Source organism: Eurosta solidaginis, unplaced genomic scaffold (genome assembly GCF_040869045.1).
Source record: "Eurosta solidaginis isolate ZX-2024a unplaced genomic scaffold, ASM4086904v1 ctg00001119.1, whole genome shotgun sequence".
Taxonomy (NCBI): domain Eukaryota; kingdom Metazoa; phylum Arthropoda; class Insecta; order Diptera; family Tephritidae; genus Eurosta; species Eurosta solidaginis.
In genome coordinates, this window is record NW_027136965.1 from 295898 (window position 1) to 323517 (window position 27620).

The window sequence follows — 27620 nt, forward strand, 5'->3', positions numbered from 1 at the left end:
AGTTTGCATAAAACAAGGAGGGCCGCCACTTAAAGATAGATTAGTATCCTTTCTTCAAAGCCTTTGTGAACCTAATGTTCGTGAATTTTGTTGTAGCATGGCAAACCTGAGATATTTCGCTTAGTTTGTGTTCCGAAAGGCAAAATTTTTTAGAAGAAGAATAAACTGTGAAGGTATGTGGCTACTTAATGAAGACCAAACTCCTCCACTAATGCTTGCGGCTATTCTACATAGTAGTTATTACTACACATACATGAACATAAGATGACGCAGTGAGGGAAGGAGTTTCGATGACTATGCGCTGACGATGGAAATACCAGTGGCCTGCTTTAGTTTACAATACGCCTGGCGAGAGGTAGGTGATCATTTTACTTGAGTAATGAGATACCCGGGTACTCATTTGGGGGGATCCAAATACCCGGGCAACCGAGCATTACCAAAATCTGTGAATAAGGTAAATAATTCGGTGCCTTCGGATTACCCATTTAGACTGTGTCCGCTGAATTCAGTGTCAGTCCCTTGTATTTGCGCAGAGGATGTTTTGTGGCATCTAGAAAAACTGAAGGTTGCCTATTCTACCGGACCTGACCAAATTCCATCAATTGTGCTTAAAACATGTGCTCTATACCTTTATCAACCTTTGACTTCTCTTTTAAAGCTTCCCTGGAACAAGGGATGTTTCGCAGGCAGTGGAAGGAGTCTTTTAAACTCCTCTCTATAAAAGTGGTAGCAGATCCTGTGTCACAAATTATAGGGGAATTGCCAAAATGAGTGTTGTTCCAAAGCTTTTCGAGTCAATAATCACTAAGCAACTAGCGCATAGTGCATCTTCAGTGATTGACTTGTTACAACATGGCTTTTATAAGGGGAGATCGACTGTGTCTAATTTGCTCGAGTTCACAACCCTTGTATCCAACAGCTTCAAGTTTAATTGTGAATATGATGTAATTTACACTGATTTTAGCAATGCTTTTGTTAAAGTCTCTCATAGCTTACTCTTGTACAAACGTGATCAACAGAGCTTTCCACCTTTGTTTCTTTCTTGGATCTCTTCTTATTTATATGGAAGAAAGCAAACCGTTATATTTAAAAATGGTTGTTCCCATTTTGTTAATGTCACTTCTGGTGTTCCGCAAGGTAGTCACCTTGGTTCAGTGCTATTCCTACTTTTTAGTAACGACCTACCAAGTGTTTTGAAGCAATGCAGCCGTTGATCTATGCGGATGACGTCAAACTTATTATGCCTATCAGCTCACCAGATTGTAGAGCACTTTTTCAGTCAGATCTTAATAACCTATTAGAATGGTGTAAAGCGAACAGCATGTTACTAAACCTATCTAAATACAACTTCATGTGTTTTACACGTAAGCCCTTTCATCCCCATGCTTACGTGCTTGGTGATTACATTATTGACCAAGTCACCAGCTTCTCTGACCTAGGCGTATTAGTGGACCCCAGGCTTGATTTTAAATCACACGTTGAATCTTGTGTAAATAGGGGTAAAGGTACCTTGGAGTTTGTTAAACGATGGTCCATATGTTACTAAAATTCTCTTTACATCATTGGTGAGGCCCATATTGGAGTATGCTTCGATAATCTGGAACCCGCATTATCAGGTTCATTGTGATAAACTGGAATCGGTCCAAAAACAATTTTTGATTTTCGCTTTGAAACAGTTACCTTGGGATACGTCACGGAATCTTCCGCCCTACAGCAGCCGATTGAAACTTTTACAGTTGCCTACGCTGTAGAGCCGTAGAGAGATGCTTGGTGTCATATTTATAGTAAAACTTATAAGAGGGGTGATTTCTAGCCCATTCTTCTTCGGCGAAATTCAGTTCAATGTTCCAGTCGAGGATCTTGGAGTGTTGAGAGAAGTTTTCCGGAAGGTTTCTGGTCGGGCGAGTATCGAAGTATAATCCAGCGCGTTAGGGGGTTAGAATATACCATCATGGATGTGGGAGGGCAGAATGGCCTGGAAGGTCTCATCTGGTCATAACAAATCGTTCCCGAGATGGTCAGGCTTGGTACCGTAACGTACCGGATCTGCATCCGGCAAAGGACCATCAACTCGATAACACTCCCCAAGGCTTTCGGGGAGTGTCCTTATCGCTACAACATCGAAAGAGGTATAGTGATGACCTGTATGAGCATTAAAACTTTTTCATGCAGATCAAGTTTTGAGCTGCATAGGCAACTGCTACATAAAAAGCCATTTGTACTGAATTAAAGAATTATTAAAAGATGCGATGGAAGCAGCAACACGCGATGTTTATTGCAGTGTGCATGAGAGAAATTATTCTGGTAGAGATATTGTTATTCATGGCTCTGTTTGAATGTTTTGCAATAATGAGGTGAAATGTGTACATTGTTCTTCAATGTTGTGTTCATCTGTGCCCCCAAACATCAGACATATAAAACAACGCAGCCAGATCGACCAACTCGCGACACGCGGAAGGCACATGCTTTCATTCTTTTTGATATGCGCAGGATTCGAGAATCAATATCAAAACGGCTCACTATCTCGTCATAGCTAGCCAGCCCTTGATATTGAGCTGAGAAACGTGCATCCTGCAACAGCAGTTAAACAGAAACTTAGAATAGTTAAAACATGTATTAGAATTATTATTAAAAAACATCTTACCATTATTTTCGTTGGAAATATTAAAATTCAAACAATTTCCTTTAATATAAAATATTTTACAATTGTTTTTGTTTTTATCGGCCTATTGATAAATGATTCAAGGTTCGATTCGAGCTCAAGGCCAGAACAATAATTTTTTTCTAATGATAATTATTGCTATTTTTTAATTTTTCTAAATTTGAAAAATTGTATTTTGTTTGGAATAGTAAGTAGAAAATTTGTCAGACAACCTGCCATAGCTGCGCAGATAGATCCATTTCGAAGGGTGCTAAGCCTTCATCATCAGTACGCTTTAGGCATGCTGCGCTAACCATTTAGCTATACAGCGGTGGTTTGTTTGACTGGCAAGTTTTCTACTTCTATTCCTTTTACCAACTATATTTATTCAGTGTTGCGCCATCTGGTGCAAATCACTGATAATGCTGGATTTTTGTTTATTGTCAATTACTTTGTTTGACATTCCCAAGTGCTCATGGTTTATTAACAATTGTTTTTGTTTTTATCGGCCCATTGATAAATGATTCAAGGTTCGATTCGAGCTCAAGGCCAGAACAATAATTATTTTCTAATGATAATTATTGTTATTTTTTAATTTTTCTAAATTTGAAAAATTGTATTTTGTTTTTGGAATAGTAAGTGGAAAATTTGTCAGACAACCTGTCATAGCTGCGCATATAGATCCATTTCGAAGGGTGCTAAGCCTTCATCACCAGTACGCTTTAGGCATGCTGCGCTAACCATTTAGCTATACAGCGGTGGCTTGTTTGACTGGCAAGTTGTCTACTTCTATTCCTTTTACCAACTGTATTTATTAAGTGTTGCGCCATCTGGTGCAAATCACTGATAATGCTGGATTTTTGTTTATTGTCAATTACTTTGTTTGACATTCCCAAGTGCACATGGTTTATTAACAATTGCTTTTGTTTTTATCGGCCCATTGATAAATGATTCAAGGTTCGATTCGAGCTCAAGGCCAGAACAATAATTTTTTTCCTAATGATAACTATTGTTATTTTTTAATTTTTCTAAATTTGAAAAATTGTATTTTGTTTTTGGAATAGAAAGTAGAAAATTTGTCAGACAACCTGCCATAGCTGCGCAGATAGATCCATTTCGAAGGGTGCTAAGCCTTCATCATCAGTACGCTTTAGGCATGCTGCGTTAACCATTTAGCTATACAGCGGTGGTTTGTTTGACTGGCAAGTTTTCTACTTCTATTCCTTTTACCAACTATATTTATTCAGTGTTGCGCCATCTGGTGCAAATCACTGGTAATGCTGGATTTTTGTTTATTGCCAATTACTTAGTTTGACCATTCCCAAGTGATCATGGTTTATTAACAATTGTTTTTGTTTTTATCGGCCTATTGATAAATGATTCAAGGTTCGATTCGAGCTCAAGACCAGAACAATAATTTTTTTCTAATATTGTTATTTTTTTATTTTTCTAAATTTGAAAAATTGTATTTTGTTTTTGGTATAGTAAGTAGAAAATTTGTCAGACAACCTGCCGTAGCTGCGCAGATAGATCCATTTCGAAGGGTGCTAAGCCTTCATCAGTACGCTTTAGGCATGCTGCGCTAACCATTTAGCTATACAATGGTGGTTTGTTTGACTGGCAAGTTTTCTACTTCTATTCCATTTACCAACTATATTTATTCAGTGTTGCGCCATCTGGTGCAAATCACTGATAATGCTGGATTTTTGTTTATTGTAAATTACTTTTTTGACATTCCCAATTGCTCATGGTTTATTAACAATTGTTTTTTGTTTTTATCGGCCTATTGATAAATGATTCAAGGTTCGATTCGAGCTCAAGGCCAGAACAATAATTTTTTAGGCATGCTACGCTAACCATTTAGCTATACAGCGGTGGTTTGTTTGACTGGCAAGTTTTCTACTTTGTTGTGTTTTTATGTACGAAATTTTCAAACTAAAAACGAAATTTTCATTTGTCAGAAAAAATAAAGAAAAAACGGCCGGAAGTAAAAAAAAAAAACCTATCGAAATACAACTGGCTCGTTTATTTTTAATGAACTAGATTGTATTTTTCTTGTATTTCGTTAGTTTTCTGAAATATAGTTTACACAATTACACCAGTACTGAAACTGTATTAGGAGGGAGGGCGATAAAAAATATAAGATAAAATACAAAAAAAAATCCACTATAGATAGTAAACAACCTGTGTTAATGTTATTTTCAGCTCTTAGTCCAAAAATCATTTAGTTAATGTGGCAAAAATTTTGTTTGATGTAATCCATCAATAATGATTCATGAATGAGACGTCATTAATTCAAGTTAATCAAATGTATTAGTGGATTTTTTATAGGGGGCCCGTAAATTGTTTAGTCCCGGGCCCAGATTTTCTCTCTACGGCTCTGGGTCCGACGATATATAAACATTAGGGTGTTTAAAAAACTTTAACTGTTTAAAAGCTTAAAGGGCGAATTAATTGTGACTTATACCTTAATTGTGACACCTACCTTATGGAAATCAATATATTCGAGTTAGCGTTATGGTATGTCACCATTAATCGATTACATTGATTTCCATAAGGTAGGTTCGATCAGCTGTTTTATCTGGTTATGGCTTTATGGTCGCCCTTAAGCGCCTATTAAGTAAGTAATTAAGCTGCCGGGCAACGCACAAATTTGCTTGATGGTTACCATAACAACGGGTAGTTGTGTGCGTATCGGGCGATGTCGTGCTCACACGTATTTGTTGTCGGCTTCGCGTTGATGAAAATCAAAGTAGTAGTGAACAGCAGAGGCATTGTTAAATAAAGCGCTGCTAAAAATCCAATGTAACTAGGCTCTTTTGATGCGCGCCTGTAAATATACCACACAATTTGGATCAAAAAACATGTGAAATATTTGAATTAATTAGCGGAATGTTTTGGGTTTGAATGTCAGCCAATAATTTGACTTTATTGAAAAAATTCTTTCTCTTTTATAGATAATTTCTTAACCTACACATTCATAATTATCCTAATACTAACAAACTAAAAATATGTACATTTGTAATAATACTATACATACATGTAGATTTGTATTTATACTATGCATACATGTAGATTTGTATTAATACTATGAATACATGTAGATTTGTATTAGTACTATGCATACATGTAGATTTGTATGCAAAGTCAGCAGATTGATATTCAAGTAAAATGTTTGTATGTGAATATTTGGTTAATTCACATTATTGGTTGTATGTAAATATTTTGGTGACAAACTAACATTGACGATCGGCAGTGTATTGACTGGAGTGTGTGACTTAGCAGAATTTGTTAGGTGTGAACTGACAAAGGTTTCATGTTCGGCATTCCATTGATGTTAGCGAACCGCTGTGTTAGGTCAATGTAATTTATGTCGCATAATATTGTAATATGATTATGCTATTACTAAAATGTATTGGCATATAAGTTCATGGTGCGTAATGCCGCAAATGTATTGCATAGGTGGGCATGACGCATAATGCTACACCATCCGCCTTAGAAAAAGAGGATTATATAATTGTTTTGTGAACAATTGTATAAAACTCTTTGTTCGCATTTTAAATGATTTTGGTATTTTACTGAAAATTGATATTGTAGTGAAAGGGTTTATGTACTTTGTTTCCAATTTGGTGACCTTGATACTTTTACATTTTATATATATATGTTTTTTTTTCAATGCTTTTTACAAATCTTTTTTTTTCAAAATTTTCAATTTAACGATTTTACATATAAAAAAATTTGTTTTTTTTTTTTTTTTTAATTTGACAATTATTTCACTTATTTTACCTATTTTATTCATTCATATGTATCATATGTATTTTATTTATTCTATTTATTTTACAGCCGGATTTTAAATGTGTGCACTCACTTAAAATCCGCTTGTCTTTAAAAATTTTTATTAACTAACCGAGTAAATTGGAATGCTTATTTTACGATTATGTTTTAAGTTGTCAAAATATATTTTAAGTGGGTTTAAGCCTTTTCTTATGGACTATTATTTCCTTATCTTTATTGTTCTTATCATTATTTAGTAAATTATGCCAACTATTTTCTTATCGAAATTTTTCTATGTATATAAGTTACCGTAATAATTTTTATTGTTTATCTATCTACCGATGGTTAGAGTAAAAATATTTTTCTATTAATATTTTCTAATCTATTGGGGTTAAAGTAAAGTATTTTCCTAATATGTAAAAATATGACCTTATGATACCTAGGCAATAAATGATTGTATTTATTTTATTTTATTAAACTAATTCCGCATATTATTCAAGATTTTTTTCACTTGACATTTTTTTTTCATTCATAATAAGGTAAATCTGTAATAAACTATATAGACAATATAGGGGTTGCTGATGGAAGAGCGGGGTAGCTATGTATTGATAGTAGTTCTATTAATGGATAAGTGGAAGGTACAGTGGGTGCAAAAAAAAATTTTCGTATCTTTAAATGTTCTTTTTATTTTTTCGATAATTTCCCTATTCTGCAGCAATATCTTTGATCTTGTATATCATGCGATTTCTGCGGCGGCCACCAAGACAGAATCGTTATGACTTTTATGAAGAATTATTTTTATTTCTATACCGGGATTGTCACCTGCACAACCTCTTGGGTTAGTGCAATTATTTGATCTTTGAGAACCTGGGTACCAATTATTATTTTATAAATTCGCCTACTGCAGTAAATATTAAATTATTTTCACCAGTTTGTCCCTCAGGACAACTGTTTTTTCCTTATAAATTTCAAGTCCTGGATTGCCGGCATTTCTTTTATGCCTGGTCGAATATTGTCCTAAGTCAATAACTTCCTCAACAATCTGGTTGCTTGAAAATTTTCTACACTACCATTTTTCTATCCTAAGATGAAAATGAGCGCGACTAGTCTTTTATTACAAATTTATATAGCGCTTTAATATATATATATATATATATATATTGGTTCTCGTTGTGACCTTTTCGTCATGTTTGTTGTTATGAGCTGGTTTTTAAAATTTTTGTATATTTTGTTTCTTAGGGCTTGCTTATTTCCACTGTCCTAGAATTTTCTATTGCTTCATGACTGTTTTTGTCAGGAGCATTCAGAGGTGTTATGGAAATTTTTGATTTGCTGTTCGCTTTAGGCAGTGCTGCCTTTACTGTCGATTGTGACATTTTGAGACTTAAAAAAAAAAAAAATAAAAAAAAATAAATGTAAGGCGCGATAACCTCCGAAGAGATCTAAGGCCGAGCTTCTCTTCCAATTTGCGTCGTGCTCCTCTTGATTTTTCCCTACAAATTGGCCGGACGGGACCTACATGTTTTATGCCGACTCCGAACGGCATCTGCAAGGCAGATGAGTTTTCACTGAGAGCTTTTCATGGCAGAAATACAATCGGAGCGCTTGCCAGACACTGCCGAGGGGCGACCCCGCTTAGAAAAATTTTCTTCTAATTGAAAAATCTTATTTCTAAAATTTTGATGTTGCTTTGCCCGGGAGTTGAACCCAGGGCATACGGTGTGATAGGCGGAGCACGCTACCATCACACCACGGTTTACTTCAATAGTTTATTGCTCTTCATCAGCTTTGAGTTTAGAAACTTTGGTAGAAGAAAAAAAATTTTTAGACGCGCTGTTGCACGATATTCATTTACCTATATTTGATTTTCATATATTTTCTTAGTATTGTGGCCATTGCAATGATCAATAGCCCGACTACGCAAATCATTGCGCCTAGCCAAACATTTGGAATTTTTGGTGTGATTTTTGTTTCTACCTCGGCTGGTGGTTCATATTTTGCTATCCTGTTCTCTGACGTTTCAGAGTTTCCTTTTCCTACCTCGTAGCCAGCATTGGCTATCATAATGCCTTGGTCTATTTTTGTCCACCAAGCCATGTTCAAATTTTCCTATAATTATTTTTCTGCTTTTGTGAGAAATAAACTAAATTTAATTTTTAATAAAATTTTTGATTTTATTCTTTATCCTATGCATTCCATTTTACTTTTATTATTTTAGTTGAAAAAGTTTAAGAAAAATTTTGTTGGAAAAATTTGTTTAATTTTAGCATTTTAATGTAATTTTTTTTTTCAATTTACACAATATTTTAAAAATTAGTTTTTATGCCATTTTTGCCTTATTTATTTGACGATCTAAGAATAATTTTGTTAATATTATTTTTCCTTATTTAATTAATAATTGTTTTTGTTTTTATCGGTCTATTGATAAATCATTCAAGGTTCGAATCGAGCTCAAGGCCAGAACAATAATTTTTTCTTATGATAATTATTGTTATTTTTTAATTTTTCTAAATTTAAAAAATTGTATTTTGTTTTTGGAATAGTAAGTAGAAAATTTTTCAGACAACCTGCCATAGCTGCGCAGATAGATCCATTTCGAAGGGTGCTAAGCCTTCATCATCAGAACGCTTTAGGCATGCTGCGCTAACCATTTAGCTGTACAGCGGTGGTTTGTTTGACTGGTAAATTTTATTTTTTTTTTTGTATTTTATTAAATTTTTTTCCTAACACAACAATTTGACAAAATTATTTTATAGTGCTAGTCAGAACAGTGACAGAACAATGGCGAAAATTCAAAAAATGTTACAATAACTTAGATAAACAATAGATAATTTGTAAAATAAGACTTAATGGTTACAATAAATTTTATAGAGCTTAGCCTAGGGACACAGAACAGAAATAAGAATAGAGGGGACATTGCAAGGGTAGGTAGTACAGTAATAATATTAGGTTCTATCCTTTGAGGAAATAGGAGGTGGCAAGAAAAACGGATAGAAGATCAGTAAAGAGAGTCAGTTGAAGAAGGAGAGGTGAGTCAATTAAAGAACAAGATACATTTTTTTTTGAAATGCAGTGCATTACTTATTTGTCTTAATCTGGCTGGAAGGGAGTTCCAAAGACGGATCGAAGTAGCGAAGAATTGGCGTTCAGAAATTAGCATACGGAGCTTAACATGTGCAAGAACCATTGCCCTCGTAGAATGAAGAAATTGAATCCTTCGATATAGGTAATAAGGCTCCTTTGTGTAGATTATCTTATGCAAGGTAATAAGTGTTCTAAACTTTAAAAGATTGTCAAAAGAAATGTCTAGCAACTTTTCAGAATAACAGGAAACGTGATCAAGTCTATTCAGCCCGTAAAGGTATCTAGCAATGTTATTGTAGGCAACATTAAGCTTCTTTTTACTCACAGCGTCACAGTTAGAAAAAATCTCACAGCCGTAGAGGAGCGTAGGTATTAAGTACGCTTTGGATAAAAGTAGTCGAATATGTAGTGGAGTGAAATACTGTGTCAACCACAGTGTACGGAGCATACCGTACACTTTTCCTACGGTTCTAAAGATATGGTCTCTCCAGGACAATGTTTTGTTAAAAACTATGCCAAGATTTCTTGCCGTGTCAACATATTCTATAACAGAATTTTCAAACATAATATTGTTTAAGCCATTTATAGCTAGCGGCTTTCTACGGATAACAATGCACTTCAACTTTCTAGGATTTAGACATAAACCATTCATGGAAGTCCATACACCTATTTGACTAAGGTCTTGATTCAAGTTACTTATACATAAACTCATACAATCGACAGGACAGCACGTATACAATTGAACATCGTCAGCATAGATGTGGACGTCACAATACTTAAGAACACGAGGCAGGTCATTAATGTACAATACAAACAACAAATGACCAAGGATTAACCCTTGGGGTACACCACGCGAAACGTCTAAAAAGTTTGACTTTCTATTATCTACACATACTGCCTGCGTTCTGCCGTCTAGATAAGATCTGATTAGGTTGGTTGCATGACTGGAAAAATTAAACATGTTTTCCAGCTTTTTACATAGTAGGGTATGGTCAACAGAGTCAAAGGCTTTAGAGTGGTCAAGAAGGGTTAGGAAAGCCGTAAAGTTATCATCTATGCGCTCCCGTATATCTTCTACCACAGAAATAAGTGCCGTAGTACAGCTCCTTTTTGGTCTGAAACCGGACTGATGGTCCGTTAAAAGTTTATTTGCATGCACATATGTGGCGATCTGCCCATGTAGGATGCGCTCAACGACCTTCGAAAGAAAAGGCAGTATGGCTATCGGCCTGTACTCTTTGTTTTGTTTGTGAATGGGGATAACTTTAACAGCTTTCCAACATTTTGGAAAGACAGAGGTGGTTAGGATAGAGTTTATTAAATAGGTTATATGGGGCAAGATTACGGGTAGAATAATTTTCACAAATTTTGCACATATTCCGTCTAAGCCTATAGCGGTGGACTTCACAGAAAGTATGGCTTTCACATCACAGTCATCGACACGAACAAACTCGAGGGGACTAGCATCAACATTTACACGATCACCGTAGTTGTCAATACATACATTAGCAGCCGAGGGAGGTAACTTTAAAAAACTATCAATTGCTACTTCTATTCCTTTTTACCAACTATATTTATTCAGTGTTGCGCCATCTGGTGCAAATCACTGATAATGCTGGATTTTTGTTTATTGTCAATTACTTTGTTTGACATTCCCAAGTGCTCATGGTTTATTAACAACTGTTTTTGTTTTTATCGGGCTATTGATAAATGATTCAAGGGTCGATTCGAGCTCAAAAAACAAAAACAATTGTTAATAAACCATGAGCACTTGGGAATGTCAAACAAAGTAATTGACAATAAACAAACATCCAGCATTATCAGTGATTTGCACCAGATGGCGCAACACTGAATAAATATAGTTGGTACAAGGAATAGAAGTAGAAAACTTGCCAGTCAAACAAACCACCGCTGTATAGCTAAATGGTTAGCGCAGCATGCCTAAAGCGTACTGATGATGAAGGCTTAGCACCCTTCGAAAAACAAAATACAATTTTTCAAATTTAGAAAAATTAAAAAATAACAATAATTATCATTAGAAAAAAGTATTGTTCTGGCCTTGAGCCCGATTCGAACCTTGAATGACTTATTTAATTTCATTTTCGAAGCTGACATCGAACTTTTTGTAAAAACTTTCGTTTTTGCTCATAGTTTAGCGTCCGTAAAGGCCGCCCAATTTGTTTCTAAACATGTATACTTATAAGAAAAATTGCTCCAGCTTGTCACCCCTCAGGATTGTTGCCAGTCAATAGTGATCCTCCGTGCTGGTAGATATTTCCTTGTCTGCTAATATGGCTATGCTATATTCCACTTAGTTTATTCGCCATTCTCGTTTAAAGTTTAGATCCTGATTTTATTGTGCTTTCTTTTTCTGCCCGTCGAGCATATGTATATTGATATTCCACTCTATTATACGGCTGGAACTCCAGTCATTAGCCGTTTATTATTGTTCTGTTTGTGCCATGGATGTTTAATAATATCACCTTTTTGTTGTCTGACTGTCCTCGCTTTTTCTTATTGCGAAGGCTTGTTTGGCAGGACTATTAAATTTTTCTTGTTGTTCGAATGTCCTGGCTTTTTCTTTCTGCGAAGGTTGGTTTGGCAGGACTATTAAATTTTACTTTTTTTTCAACTTGGCAGGATCTTTTCCAGTCAGATTGTTTTAGCAGTTGTGCTTATTTTTTGATCTGAACTGGCAGGATCTTCCTCCAGCTAGATCTTTAGCAGTTTTGCTGATTCCTGATCTAGTCTGGCAGGATCGCCATGAAATATTTGAATTAATAAGCGGAATGTTTTGGGTTTGAATGTCAGCCAATAATTTGATTTTATTGAAAAAATTTTTTCTCTTTTATAGATGATTTCTTAACCTACACATTCATAATTATCCTAATACTAACAAACTAAAAATATGTACATTTGTAATAATACTATACATACATGTAGATTTGTATTAATACTATGCATACATGTAGATTTGTATTAATACTATGAATACATGTAGATTTGTATTAGTACTATGCATACATGTAGATTTGTATGCAAAGTCAGCAGATTGATATTCAAGTAAAATGTTTGTATGTGAATATTTGGTTAATTCACATTATTTGTTGTATGTAAATATGTTGGTGACAAACTAACATTGACGATCGGCAGTGTGTTGACCGGAGTGTGTGACTTAGCAGAATTTGTTAGGTGTGAACTGACAAAGGTTTCATGTTCGGCATTCCATTGATGTTAGCGAACCGCTGTGTTAGGTCAATGTAATTTATGTCGGATAAATTGTAATATGATTATGCTATTACTACAATGTATTTGCATAGAAGTTCATGGTGCGTAATGCCGCAAACGTATTGCATAGGTGGGCATTACGCATAATGCTACACATGCTTTGTGGACTGTATTCCAAAAGCAATAGATATTTAGCATTGCATTCTCCAAAAAATTATATACGGCTTTGCATTTGCTACGTCATGGCAAATACGCAACCTCAAAAACCGTAGTTTATTTTTGCTGATGCGTTGCAAACATGCGATATAAGTTATATATATGACCGACCTCTATGATTTTTTTAGACAACATTTTTTGTAATATATGTAAGAATTGTTTGAAATTCAAAACTTCTATCTGTTAAAATGGGGCAGAAATTACGAAAAGTACCAAAAAGTACCCTTATATACCCTTTTTTAGATACTGATGGACTTTAACTTAACTTTCTAAAATATTGTAACGAATTCTGGGGATTTCTGATATTTATGCACCTCCTGCTAACGTTCGAATCGCTAAACTGTTAAATAAATCACTCCAATATTCAGTATTGCAAACTGGTCTTTATTTAGATTACTGTGGGAGCAGTACTTCACAATTATACTTCACAACCAATAGCGTGTTTAAATCACAACTGATTATCCATTCTTAACTTCAAATCTAGTTTTCTGCAAATGTGATTTTTTGGTTGTATGGCGAATCCATACCAGGTGGTGGCAAAGTTAATTCAACCAATTGTCAAGTCAAAGGAAATTTTTCTTTGATTTCGATTAACTGACATCTTGTAGTACAAGGCGTTGTATGGAAAATAATCAAGAAGAAGCAATCAGCTGTTGGGATAACAACACCTCTAGTGTAAGTGTGTAAACTATATTCGAACAAACTAACAAAATGCAAGAAGAATACAATCTAGTTCATTAAAAACAAATGAGGCAGATTGTATTTAGATAGTTTTTTTGACATTTGTCCGTTTTTTTTCTATATTTTTTCTGACAAATGAAAATTGTATACATATTTATCATGGTTCAATTATATGGTTGGCTCATCACATCAGCTAATTTTATTTATTTCATTGCATGGTCGATGGGATTGTTAAAAGGAGATGGCAAACTTAAAATGAAACCAACATATTGGCAACATTTTCTTACACATACAAAAACTGCTAAGTTTTATGTTTCCATTCCATACCATTCGCACCAACACCAATACACAGATTTTGACAATTTGAACAGACATATTTTGTTATTGTACAGATAAGCCAACCATATAATTGAACCATATCTATTTTGGAAATATTGTGCACAAATATATAACAAAAACAAACATGCTTGTAAAATAAATTAATCAAAAGAGCGTGCAATAAATTTACCGCTGTATCTTCATTGTTTTTATGTAAAAAAATGTGATGAAAAGTAAAATTAAAGAAGTCAACAATAGCTGTTTTTTTTAACCAAATATATACATACGTTTACGCTTAAACTTTATATGGACTACTAAGCGTTAAACTGTATCTCCTCTTCTGAAATTGCTGCGCAGATAATTAGTACTCCTAAATTCCAATACGCATTATACTCAGATACATATGTACAACTGAAAGTTGTCGCTTGATGGGTCTCCTAAGCATTATCTAAGTGGGGATTAGCGTTTTTTTTACGCGCAAACGTAGATGTATAAACGGGTAAAAAAAAAAACTGCAAATTGAATCTTCTCCCACTATGGTTCGTCTGCCCAGGATAGCCCGATCTTTTTTCGTGAGCCCGTCCTTAGAAAAAAGTTATTGTAAAAAAAAGTTTAAAACGACCTAAAATCAAAAAATTTAAAATGATTATTTTCTCATTGTAATTCGTTTGCCCAAGTTTATCCCAGATAGCTCATCTTTTTTCGTTCTCCCATTCACGAAATAAAAAACCTTTTTAACAATTGTTTTTGTTTTTATCGGCCTATTGATAAATGATTCAAGGTTCGATTCGAGCTACTTACTATTCCAAAAAAAAATACAATTTTTCAAATTTAGAAAAACTTAAAAATAACAATAATTATCATTAGAAAAAAATTATTGTTCTGGCCTTGAGCTCGAATCGAACCTTAAAACCTTTTTAATTGGAAAACCCCCTTAAATTCTGTAAATTAGCACAGACAATATCTCTTTTGTTATCCCATTTATGGAAAAAAAATTAAATTAAAATGTCGAATTAAAAAACCCCTAAAATGAAAAAAAGCAAACTGACTCTTTTGGTAAAATAAGAGACTATAAACTTATTGTTTATTTCTAGCCCAGGCTAGTCACTTTTTTCCGTTTGGTCACCCTTGGTAAAAAACTTATCATACAAAAAAATGTTGAAGTTAAAATCATTTAAATCAAAAAATGTAATCTGTAGTTTATAGCTGGTGGCGTATAGCTGGTAACCAAGTAGAAAATTCTAGCAGAAGAAACGTCTAGACATTTGGGCACAGAGTATAAAAGCAGCGGTAGCTGAGTTATCTGGAATCAGTTTGATTTAAGCACGCTATTGGTTGCGAAGTATAAGTGTTATTGTGAAGTACTTTCAAGGTAGTCTAATAAAGACCATTTTGCATTATTGAATATTGGAGTTATTTATTCAACAATTTAGCGATACAAACGTTAGTAGAAGGTGTAAAATAGGTGGAGTTTCCCTAAATTCGTTACAATTGGTGTCAGAAGGGGAATTGTTGAATAAATTCCGAAGATTTCGAATACAACAAGGATATGGCAAACTGGAGTGAATTGAAGATCCAGCAACTGAAGAAGGAGTTGGAGAGCCGTGGATTGAATACAACAGGCACGACTACGAGAGGCAATGGAAGCAGAAGGAATTAACGTGGAAGACGATGGCGACGAGACAACAACAAAAATTTAAGAGAAACCCGAAACATCGCAACAGTTCCGAACACAGACTTCAGCATGATTTTGGCTGCAATATCTGCTCAAACATCGACAGTGGCATCTGAACTGGAATCACAGGAGACACGCATAACATCTAAGATGGAAGCACAAGAGGCACGCATTTCAGAAATGTCGTCCCAAATGGAATCGCAGGAGAACCGTATAACAGCCAAGATTGAAGCACAGGAAACACAAATTTCATCACAGCTGAAAGAACAAAAGACATATATGGCAACTCAACTAAAAGAACAAGAGACTCGCATAAGAGTACAACTAGGAGCACAACGTTAACGTCGTGTGATCTTTTAACGTTGCCCATTGTCTCACAATTGTGCGAATAGCCAATTGTACCGGAATGTTGGTAAAAAGGGATATTACATCAAACGATATTAGCATTTCGTCATCCTCCACCGTAACATCTCTAAGGTTGTTCTTTAGTTGTAGAGAATTACTTATGTTTAGGGTATCACTAATTATATTTTTCATTATTAGTCCTATGTGTCTAGAGAGTTTATAGCATGGCACACCTACAGAAGATGATATTGGTCTCAGAGGGCTGTTCTCTTTATGGATCTTTGGAGGTCCATATAGTCTTGGTGCAGTGGCCGCTGTACAAGTGAGCTGTTTTTATACCTTTCATGAAAATGAAATGGTATATTAATTTTCTCAGTCACGAAACCGAAAATTGTAAGTCCTTAAAGGAAAATAGATAGACCCACCATTAAGTATTCCGAAATAATCCGGTTGAAGAGCTGAGTTGATTTAGCCATGTCCGTCTGTCCGCCTGTCCGTCTGTCCGTCTGTCTGTTTGTATGCAAACTAGTCCCTCAATTTTTGAGATAAAAATAAATAAATGTAAGGCGCGATAACCTCCGAAGAGATTTAAGGCCGAGCTTCTCTTCCAATTTGCGTCGTGCTCCTCTTGATTTTCCCTACAAATTGGCCGGACGGGACCTACATGCTTTATGCCGACTCCGAACGGCATCTGAAAGGCAGATGAGTTTTCACTGAGAGCTTTTCATGGCAATAATACACCCGGAGCGCTTGCCAAACACTACCGAGGGGCGACTCCGCTTAGAAAAATTTTCTTCTAATTGAAAAATCTTATTTCTAAAATTTTGATGTTGCTTTGCCCGGGGTTTGAACCCAGGGCATACGGTGTGGTAGGCGGAGCACGTGTGCGTGAGCGGGTGTATTTGGGTGTCCGATTAGACATTTGTCGGAACCGACCGGATCGGACCACTATAGCATATATCCTCCATACAACCGATTTTTCAGACAAAGAGGATTTTTGTAATATCTTACCGAATTTAACAGATTGAAGCTTCAAACTTCACCATATACTTTCGTATATTGCACATATTGTTGCCTGAAAAAATCGATGAGATCGGTTGTATATATAGTATATATCCCCCACAACCGATTGTTCAGATAAGGAACTTTTCGTAATTACTGCCCCATTTTAAGAGCTAGAGGCTTCAAATTTCAACGAATGCTTAGGTATATAGCATATATTGTTGTCTGAAAAAATCATAAAGATCGGTGGTATATATAGTATATATATGGTGGTATATATAGTATATATATATAGTATATATATATAGTATATATATATAGTATATATATATATATTTTTGGCAAATTTTAGCCCCATTTTAACAGCTAGAAGCTTCAAATTTCACCGAATACTTACGTATATAGCATATATTGTTGTCTGTAAAAATCATAGAGATCGGTTGTATATATAGTATATATCTTATACAACCGATTGTTCAGATAAGAAACTTTTCGCAATTTCTGCTCCGTTTTAACAGCTAGAAGCTTCAAATTTCACAAAATGCTTACGGATATAGCATATATTGTTGTCTGAAAAAATTATAGAGATCGGTGGTATATATATTATACACTTCATACAAACTGTCATTTTTGCCCCTTTTTTACGGCTAGAAGCTTCAAAATTCATCAAATTTCATCAAACAGTTACGTTTACGTCATATATTTTTGAAATACGTGATTCGTAGTCATAGTTTTTACATGCAGACCACAAAAAACGTGAAGCTTTGCATCCTCACACTGATTACCTACCTAATTTTATACCTTTCATGAAAATGAAATGGTATATTAATTTCGTCACGAAACCGAAAATTGTAGGTCCTTAAAGGAAAATAGATAGACCCACCATTAAGTATACCGAAATAATCAGGTTGAAGAGCTGAGTTGATTTAGCCATGTCCGTCTGTCCGTCTGTCTGTTTGTATGCAAACTAGTCCCTCAATTTTTGAGATATCTTGATAAAATTTCGTGAGCGGGTGTATTTGGGTGTCCGATTAGACATTTGTCGGAACCGACCGAATCGGACCACTATAGCATATATCCTCCATACAACCGATTTTCCAGAAAAAGAGGATTTTTGTAATATCTTACCCAATTTAACAGATTGAAGCTTCAAACTTCACCATATATTTTCGTATATTGCACATATTGTTGCCTGAAAAAATTTATGAGATCGGTTGTATATATAGTATATATCCCCCACAACCGATTGTTCAGATAAGGAACTTTTCGTAATTACTGCCCCATTTTAAGAGCTAGAGGCTTCAAATTTCAACGAATGCTTAGGTATATAGCATATATTGTTGTCTGAAAAAATCATAAAGATCGGTGGTATATATAGTATATATATGGTGGTATATATAGTATATATATATAGTATATATATATATATTTTTGGCAAATTTTAGCCCCATTTTAACAGCTAGAAGCTTCAAATTTCACCGAATACTTACGTATATAGCATATATTGTTGTCTGAAAAAATCATAGAGATCGGTTGTATATATAGTATATATCTCATACAACCGATTGTTCAGATAAGAAACTTTTCACAATTTCTACCCCATTTTAACAGCTATAAGCTTCAAATTTCACCGATTGCTTACGTATATAGAATATATTTTTGTCTGAAAAAATCATAGAGATCGGTTGTATATATAGTATATATCTCATACAACCGATTGTTCAGATAAGAAACTTTTCGCAATTTCTACCCCATTTTAACAGCTAGAAGCTTCAAATTTCACCAAATGCTTACGTATATAGCATATATTGTTGTCTGAAAAAATCATAGAGATCGGTGGTATATATAGTATATATCTCATACAACCGATTATTCAGATAAGAAACTTTGCGCAATTTCTGCCCCGTTTTAACAGCTAGAAGCTTCAAATTTCACAAAATGCTTACGGATATAGCATATATTGTTGTCTGAAAAAATTATAGAGATCGGTGATATATATATTATACACTTCAAACAAACTGTCATTTTTGCCCCTTTTTTACGGCTAGAAGCTTCAAAATTCATCAAATTTCATCAAATAGTTACGTTTACGTCATATATTTTTGAAATACGTGATTCGTAGTCATAGTTTTTACATGCAGACCACAAAAAACGTGAAGCTTTGCATCCTCACACTGATTACCTACCTATTTTTTATTTTATATTTATCTTAAAAATCGTTTAGATATGTTCAAATTTCACTAAATGCTTACGTGTATAGCATATATTGTTGTCTGAGAAAATCATAGATACCGGTGGTATATATAGTATATATCCCATACAACCGATTGTTCAGATAAGAAACTTTGCGCAATTTCTTCCCCGTTTTAACAGCTAGAAGCTTCAACTTTCACCAAATGCTTACGTGTATAGATTATATTGTTGTCTGAAAAAATCATTGAGATCGATGGTATATATAGTATATATCTCATACAACCGATTGTTCAGTTAAGAAACTTTGCGCAATTTCTGCCCCTTTTTAACAGCTAGATGCTTCAAATTTCACCATATGCTTACATATATAGCATATATTGTTGTCTGAAAAAATCATAGAGATCGGTGGTGTATATGTTATATACTTCATATAAACTATCATTTTTGCCCCTTTTTTATGGCTAGAAGCTTCAAAATTCATCAAATTTCATCAAATAGTTACGTTTACGTCATATATTTTTGAAATACGTGATTCGTAGTCATAGTTTTTACATGCAGACCACAAAAAACGTGAAGCTTTGCATCCTCACACAGATTACCTACCTATTTTTATACCTTTCATGAAAATGAAATGGTATATTAATTTCGTCACGAAACCGAAAATTGTAAGTCCTTAAAGGAAAATAGATAGACCCACCATTAAGTATACCGAAATAATCAGGTTGAAGAGCTGAGTTGATTTAGCCATGTCCGTCTGTCCGTCTGTCCGTCTGTCTGTTTGTATGCAAACTAGTCCCTCAATTTTTGAGATATCTTGATAAAATTTGGTGAGCGGATGTATTTGGGTGTCCGATTAGACATTTGTCGGAACCGACCGGATCGGACCACTATAGCATATATCCTCCATACAACCGCTTTTTCAGAAAAAGAGGATTTTTGTAATATCTTACCCAATTTAACAGATTGAAGCTTCAAACTTCACCATATACTTTCGTATATTGCACATATTGTTGCCTGAAAAAATTGATGAGATCGGTTGCATATATAGTATATATCCCCCACAACCGATTGTTCAGATAAGGAACTTTTCGTAATTACTGCCCCATTTTAAGAGTTAGAGGCTTCAAATTTCAACGAATGCTTAGGTATATAGCATATATTGTTGTCTGAAAAAATCATAAAGATCGGTGGTATATATAGTATATATATGGTGGTATATATAGTATATATATATAGTATATATATATATATATTTTTGGCAAATTTTAGCCCCATTTTAACAGCTAGAAGCTTCAAATTTCACCGAATACTTACGTATATAGCATATATTGCTATCTGAAAAAATCATAGAGATCGGTTGTATATATAGTATATATCTCATACAACCGATTGTTCAGATAAGAAACTTTTTGCAATTTCTACCCCATTTTAACAGCTATAAGCTTCAAATTTCACCGATTGCTTACGTATATAGCTTATATTGTTGTCTGAAAAAATCATAGAGATCGGTTGTATATATAGTATATATCTCATACAACCGATTGTTCAGATAAGAAACTTTTCGCAATTTCTACCCCATTTTAACAGCTAGAAGCTTCAAATTTCACCAAATGCTTACGTATATAGCATATATTGTTGTCTGAAAAAATCATAGAGATCGGTGGTATATATAGTATATATCTCATACAACCGATTGTTCAGATAAGAAACTTTGCGCAATTTCTGCCCCGTTTTAACAGCTAGAAGCTTCAAATTTCACAAAATGCTTACGGATATAGCATATATTGTTGTCTGAAAAAATTATAGAGATCGGTGGTATATATATTATACACTTCATACAAACTGTCATTTTTGCCCCTTTTTTACGGCTAGAAGCTTCAAAATTCATCAAATTTCATCAAATAGTTACGTTTACGTCATATATTTTTGAAATACGTGATTCGTAGTCATAGTTTTTACATGCAGACCACAAAAAACGTGAAGCTTTGCATCCTCACACTGATTACCTACCTATTTTTATACCTTTCATGAAAATGAAATGGTATATTAATTTCGTCACGAAACCGAAAATTGTAAGTCCTTAAAGGAAAATAGATAGACCCACCATTAAGTATACCGAAATAATCAGGTTGAAGAGCTGAGTTGATTTAGCCATGTCCGTCTGTCCGTCTGTCTGTTTGTATGCAAACTAGTCCCTCAATTTTTGAGATATCTTGATAAAATTTGGTGAGCGGGTGTATTTGGGTGTCCGATTAGACATTTGACGGAACCGACCGGATCGGACCACTATAGCATATATCCTCCATACAACCGATTTTACAGAAAAAGAGGATTTTTGTAATATCTTACCCAATTTAACAGATTGAAGCTTCAAACTTCACCATATACTTTCGTATATTGCACATATTGTTGCCTGAAAAAATTGATGAGATCGGTTGTATATATAGTATATATCCCCCACAACCGATTGTTCAGATAAGGAACTTTTCGTAATTACTGCCCCATTTTAAGAGCTAGAGGCTTCAAATTTCAACGAATGCTTAGGTATATAGCATATATTGTTGTCTGAAAAAATCATAAAGATCGGTGGTATATATAGTATATATATGGTGGTATATATAGTATATATATATATATTTTTGGCAAATTTTAGCCCCATTTTAACAGCTAGAAGCTTCAAATTTCACCGAATACTTACGTATATAGCATATATTGTTGTCTGAAAAAATCATAGAGATCGGTTGTATATATAGTATATATCTCATACAACCGATTGTTCAGATAAGAAACTTTTCGCAATTTCTACCCCATTTTAACAGCTATAAGCTTCAAATTTCACCGATTGCTTACGTATATAGCATATATTGTTGTCTGAAAAAATCATAGAGATCGGTTGTATATATAGTATATATCTCATACAACCGATTGTTCAGATAAGAAACTTTTCGCAATTTCTACCCCATTTTAACAGCTAGAAGCTTCAAATTTCACCAAATGCTTACGTATATAGCATATATTGTTGTCTGAAAAAATCATAGAGATCGGTGGTATATATAGTATATATCTCATACAACCGATTGTTCAGATAAGAAACTTTGCGCAATTTCTGCCCCGTTTTAACAGCTAGAAGCTTCAAATTTCACAAAATGCTTACGGATATAGCATATATTGTTGTCTGAAAAAATTATAGAGATCGGTGGTATATATATTATACACTTCATACAAACTGTCATTTTTGCCCCTTTTTTACGGCTAGAAGCTTCAAAATTCATCAAATTTCATCAAATAGTTACGTTTACGTCATATATTTTTGAAATACGTGATTCGTAGTCATAGTTTTTACATGCAGACCACAAAAAACGTGAAGCTTTGCATCCTCACACTGATTACCTACCTATTTTTATACCTTTCATGAAAATGAAATGGTATATTAATTTCGTCACGAAACCGAAAATTGTAAGTCTTTAAAGGAAAATAGATAGACCCACCATTAAGTATACCGAAATAATCAGGTTGAAGAGCTGAGTTGATTTAGCCATGTCCGTCTGTCCGTCTGTCCGTCTGTCTGTTTGTATGCAAACTAGTCCCTCAATTTTTGAGATATCTTGATAAAATTTAGTGAGCGGGTGTATTTGGGTGTCCGATTAGACATTTGTCGGAACCGACCGGATCGGACCACTATAGCATATATCCTCCATACAACCGATTTTTCAGAAAAAGAGGATTTTTGTAATATCTTACCCAATTTAACAGATTGAAGCTTCAAACTTCACCATATACTTTCGTATATTGCACATATTGTTGCCTGAAAAAATTGATGAGATCGGTTGTATATATAGTATATATCCCCCACAACCGATTGTTCAGATAAGGAAATTTTTGTAATTACTGCCCCATTTTAAGAGCTAGAGGCTTCAAATTTCAACGAATGCTTAGGTATATAGCATATATTGTTGTCTGAAAAAATCATAAAGATCGGTGGTATATATAGTATATATATGGTGGTATATATAGTATATATATATATATTTTTGGCAAATTTTAGCCCCATTTTAACAGCTAGAAGCTTCAAATTTCACCGAATACTTACGTATATAGCATATATTGTTGTCTGAAAAAATCATAGATATCGGTTGTATATATAGTATATATCTCATACAAACGATTGTTCAGATAAGAAACTTTTCGCAATTTCTACCCCATTTTAACAGCTATAAGCTTCAAATTTCACCGATTGCTTACGTATATAGCATATATTGTTGTCTGAAAAAATCATAGAGATCGGTTGTATATATAGTATATATCTCATACAACCGATTGTTCAGATAAGAAACTTTTCGCAATTTCTACCCCATTTTAACAGCTAGAAGCTTCAAATTTCACCAAATGCTTACGTATATAGCATATATTGTTGTCTGAAAAAATCATAGAAATCGGTGGTATATATAGTATATATCTCATACAACCGATTGTTCAGATAAGAAACTTTGCGCAATTTCTGCCCCGTTTTAACAGCTAGAAGCTTCAAATTTCACAAAATGCTTACGGATATAGCATATATTGTTGTCTGAAAAAATTATAGAGATCGGTGGTATATATATTATACACTTCATACAAACTGTCATTTTTGCCCCTTTTTTACGGCTAGAAGCTTCAAAATTCATCAAATTTCATCAAATAGTTACGTTTACGTCATATATTTTTGAAATACGTGATTCGTAGTCATAGTTTTTACATGCAGACCACAAAAAACGTGAAGCTTTGCATCCTCACACTGATTACCTACCTATTTTTTATTTTATATTTATCTTAAAAATCGTTTAGATATGTTCAAATTTCACTAAATGCTTACGTGTATAGCATATATTGTTGTCTGAGAAAATCATAGATACCGGTGGTATATATAGTATATATCCCATACAACCGATTGTTTAGATAAGAAAATTTGCGCAATTTCTTCCCCATTTTAACAGCTAGAAGCTTCAAATTTCACAAAATGCTTACGTGTATAGCATATATTGTTGTCTGAAAAAATCATTGAGATCGATGGTATATATAGTATATATCTCATACAACCGATTGTTCAGATAAGAAACTTTTCGCAATTTCTACCCCATTTTAACAGCTAGAAGCCTCAAATTTCACCAAATACTTACGTATATAGCATATATTGTTGTCTAAAAAAATCATAGAGATCGGTTGTATATATAGTATATATCTCATACAACCGATTGTTCAGATAAGAAACTTTGCGCAATTTCTGCCACGTTTTAACAGCTAGAAGCTTCAAATTTCACCATATGCTTACGTATATAGCATATATTGTTGTCTGAAAAAATCATAGAGATCGGTGGTATATATATTATATACCCCATATAAACTCTAATTTTTGCCCCCTTTTTACGGCTAGAAGCTTCAAAATTCATCAAATTTCATCAAATAGTTACGTTTACGTCATATATTGTTGAAATACGTGATTCGTAGTCATAGTTTTTACACGCAGACCACAAAAAACCAGAAACTTTGCATCCTCACACAAAGTACCTACCTGTTTTTTATTTTATATTTATCTTAAAAATCGTTAAGGTGTGCAGATCTGTTCACTATATATTTCTTATCTTATACATCCGATTATTCGGAGATTACGAACGGGATAAGATTATTGTTCAGCGCCATTCATGAAAGGTATGAAGTCTTCGGCACAGCCGAAGACAGTCCCGTTCTTACTTGTTTAATTTTAATATTAATATTTTTCTGTTTGTAGATGTTGTTTATTATATTATTGTTTTTCCTTAACAACTGTTGCGTGGGATCATTTCTTATTGTTTTGTATGTGTTTTTGTCACTGAGTAATTGTTCCATTTTTTGTTCATAATCCATTTTGTCCATCATTACGGTTTTGTTTCTTTGTCTGCGTTTGTAACGATCATGGCGGAACGATACAAGGTGGCAGCATGGGACAGCTGATTATACATTTTTTTATTTGATTTGATACATCAACTTCCAGCGCAGTACGATTTTGACATTTGTCCATCGAATTTACAAAAACAAAGTACATGGAAATTGTATTTATGTTTGTAGGTATGTAACCATGCTGCCACCTTTTATCGTTCCGCCATGGTAACGATTATTGAATCTTTATGTTTTTTAACAAAGTTTCTGGTGTTTTCAAATATTTTTAAAATAAATTTCTCTTTTCGATTGTTGGGTATTTTGTTTTTATATGTGTTTATTTTCGTTGCTAGATTAGCACAGGCCACACAGCAGATTTTGAAAACACGAAAATTATTGAGAGAAGAGAGAAAACGAGATTAACACTAGAAGGGCTACGCATACAACAAAAAGTAAACAAAACGATGAATTTCAAAGAAGATGTGGATCACATAAACTGCGCCTACGCGACTGCAATCAATCACAGGGTACGAGGCAATGGACGCAGTGGAACTTTTTAAATATGCAGAATGTTGTGCTGTTTATTATTGTTATTGTTCAAATTACAAGTAAATGATATTTTAATGTGTGTAATTATACAAGTTAATGTAAGGGAAATATTGATGAGTGTTGTTTGTTGTGAAAATATTAATAATTGTCATTTTTGTTTTATGTTTTATGTTAAATAAACCAGGCTCCCTGAAGAAGATGTATAAAACATCGAAACGCGTAGGAGAACAAGAAAAAAATTAGTTTTGTCTTTCATTAAGGGCCTTAAAGCTCTGAAAATCAAAATAGACAGATATATTCTTTTAACGAACTACCAACCTGCAAACCACTACCTGCAATTATCCAGTCAAATGTCCCATCAAAGCAAGAAAAGGAAATCCTAAATTTAAAAATGATGAAAGAACTACACATAAATAAAACAAATCGCATAAATTCATTGCGCACAAAACACAAGGCAGCTATAATCACAAATTTTTCTCTAACAATCATGATAATAATCTGCCTAGGAAGACAAAGTAACCAGTAGAGCTATCAAGCTACAAAGTAACCATCCAGGTAAACGATAACAAGGAAACTGTAGCATCCGAAATCCCTACCTTAACAAACGAGGACGTTCGTTTTTGGGGTGGAAGAGTTAGCACCAACTAAGTCAACATTCAAGCTGACGCTAATGTAAGGAGCCTAGTCAGCAATACGCAAGTCGATGGCCCAAAATACTTGATAATAATTTTGGAGTTAACAGGACGTATCAACAAAAACACAAATATTGCGAACGACATCCGGAATTGCATTGGGAACAACGTCCGCCACGCGACGACCGAAATAATGCTGGCACATGTAAAACTAAGTTATATTAAGAACTAATTTACCATTTTAAGGTCAAGTTGTAAATAGTGAGTAAGTAAGTAAGGTCTTACGACCAATAATTAAATTAGTAATAAAACAATAAAGGTCTTAAGACCCTAAAAATATTGTGGCGAATATTAATGACACTAACTGATACTCACATCACTAATCTGATACTAAGTAAATAAAGCCACAACAACAATAGAGCAAGCAGTCATGAATCAATCATTATGTCTACACATATGTACGTACACGCATCGGAGAGAAGCGCACAAACACATGCATATATCTTATCTGAGATGCTCACAAAAGTAGGCAGTCATTTGTGCAACTATCACTCACATATACACGCGCATATGAGAAGCTATAACGTGCATCTGTAGTTATAGCTGGTAATTTTATAGCTGGTTACTAAGTTAAATTCTAGAAACGACTAAAAGTATGCGAACGAGGAAATCGCAGAGTATAAAAGGAAGTAAAGTTGAGAATCAGTAATCAGTTTGATTTAAGCACGCTATCTGTTGAGAAGCAGAAGTGTTATTGTGAAAGTAGTCTAATAAATACCATTTTGCATTATTGAATATTGAAGTTATTTATTCGACAGAGCAGAAGGTGTATAATAAGAAGAGGCAACAACAAAAATGGAAGAAAACAAGTAAGGAAGGTTAAGTTCGGGTGTAACCGAACATTACATACTCAGTTGAGAGATATGGTGACAACATAAGGGAAAATAACCATGTAGGAAAATGAACCGAGGGAAACCCTGGAATGTGTTTGTATGACATGTCTATCAAATGAAAGGCACTAAAGAGTATTTTATGAGGGAGTGGGCCATAGTTCTATAGGTGGACGCCATTTAGGGATATAGCCATAAAGGTGGATCAGGGTTGACTCTAGAATTTTTTTGCACGATATGGGTATCAAATGAAAGGTGTTAATGAGTATTTTAAAAGAGAGTAATCCTTAGTTCCATAGGTGGACGCCATTTCGAGATATCGCCATAAAGGTGGACCAGGGGTGACCCTAGAATTTGTTTGTACAATATGGGTATCAGAAGAAAGGTGTTACTGAGTATTTTAAAGGGAGTGATCCTTAGTTCCATAGCTGGACGCCGTTTCGAGATATCGCCATAAAGGTGGACCAGGGGTGACCCTGAAATTTGTTTGTACGATATGC

At 34.2% G+C, this 27620-nt stretch overlaps 2 protein-coding genes across 25 annotated transcripts in view; one reads left to right on the forward strand and one right to left on the reverse strand.

The window, feature by feature from the left end:
• The window catches only part of LOC137235972 (uncharacterized), a 116929-nt gene extending 91001 nt beyond the window's left edge, over positions 1-25928 (forward strand). For 12 of the 16 annotated variants that reach the window (XR_010948169.1, XR_010948168.1, XR_010948172.1 and 9 more), the window contains one exon: positions 25403-25846. The gene's annotated coding sequence lies outside the window, so the exon portion shown is untranslated. Of the gene's footprint in view, positions 1-25402 lie in introns of all 16 variants that reach the window. The other 4 variants (XR_010948170.1, XR_010948171.1, XR_010948183.1 and 1 more) reach the window with 4 other exon arrangements.
• The window catches only part of LOC137235971 (uncharacterized), a 114352-nt gene that overhangs the window by 29411 nt on the left and 57321 nt on the right, over positions 1-27620 (reverse strand). The gene's annotated exons all lie outside the window — the stretch shown is intronic.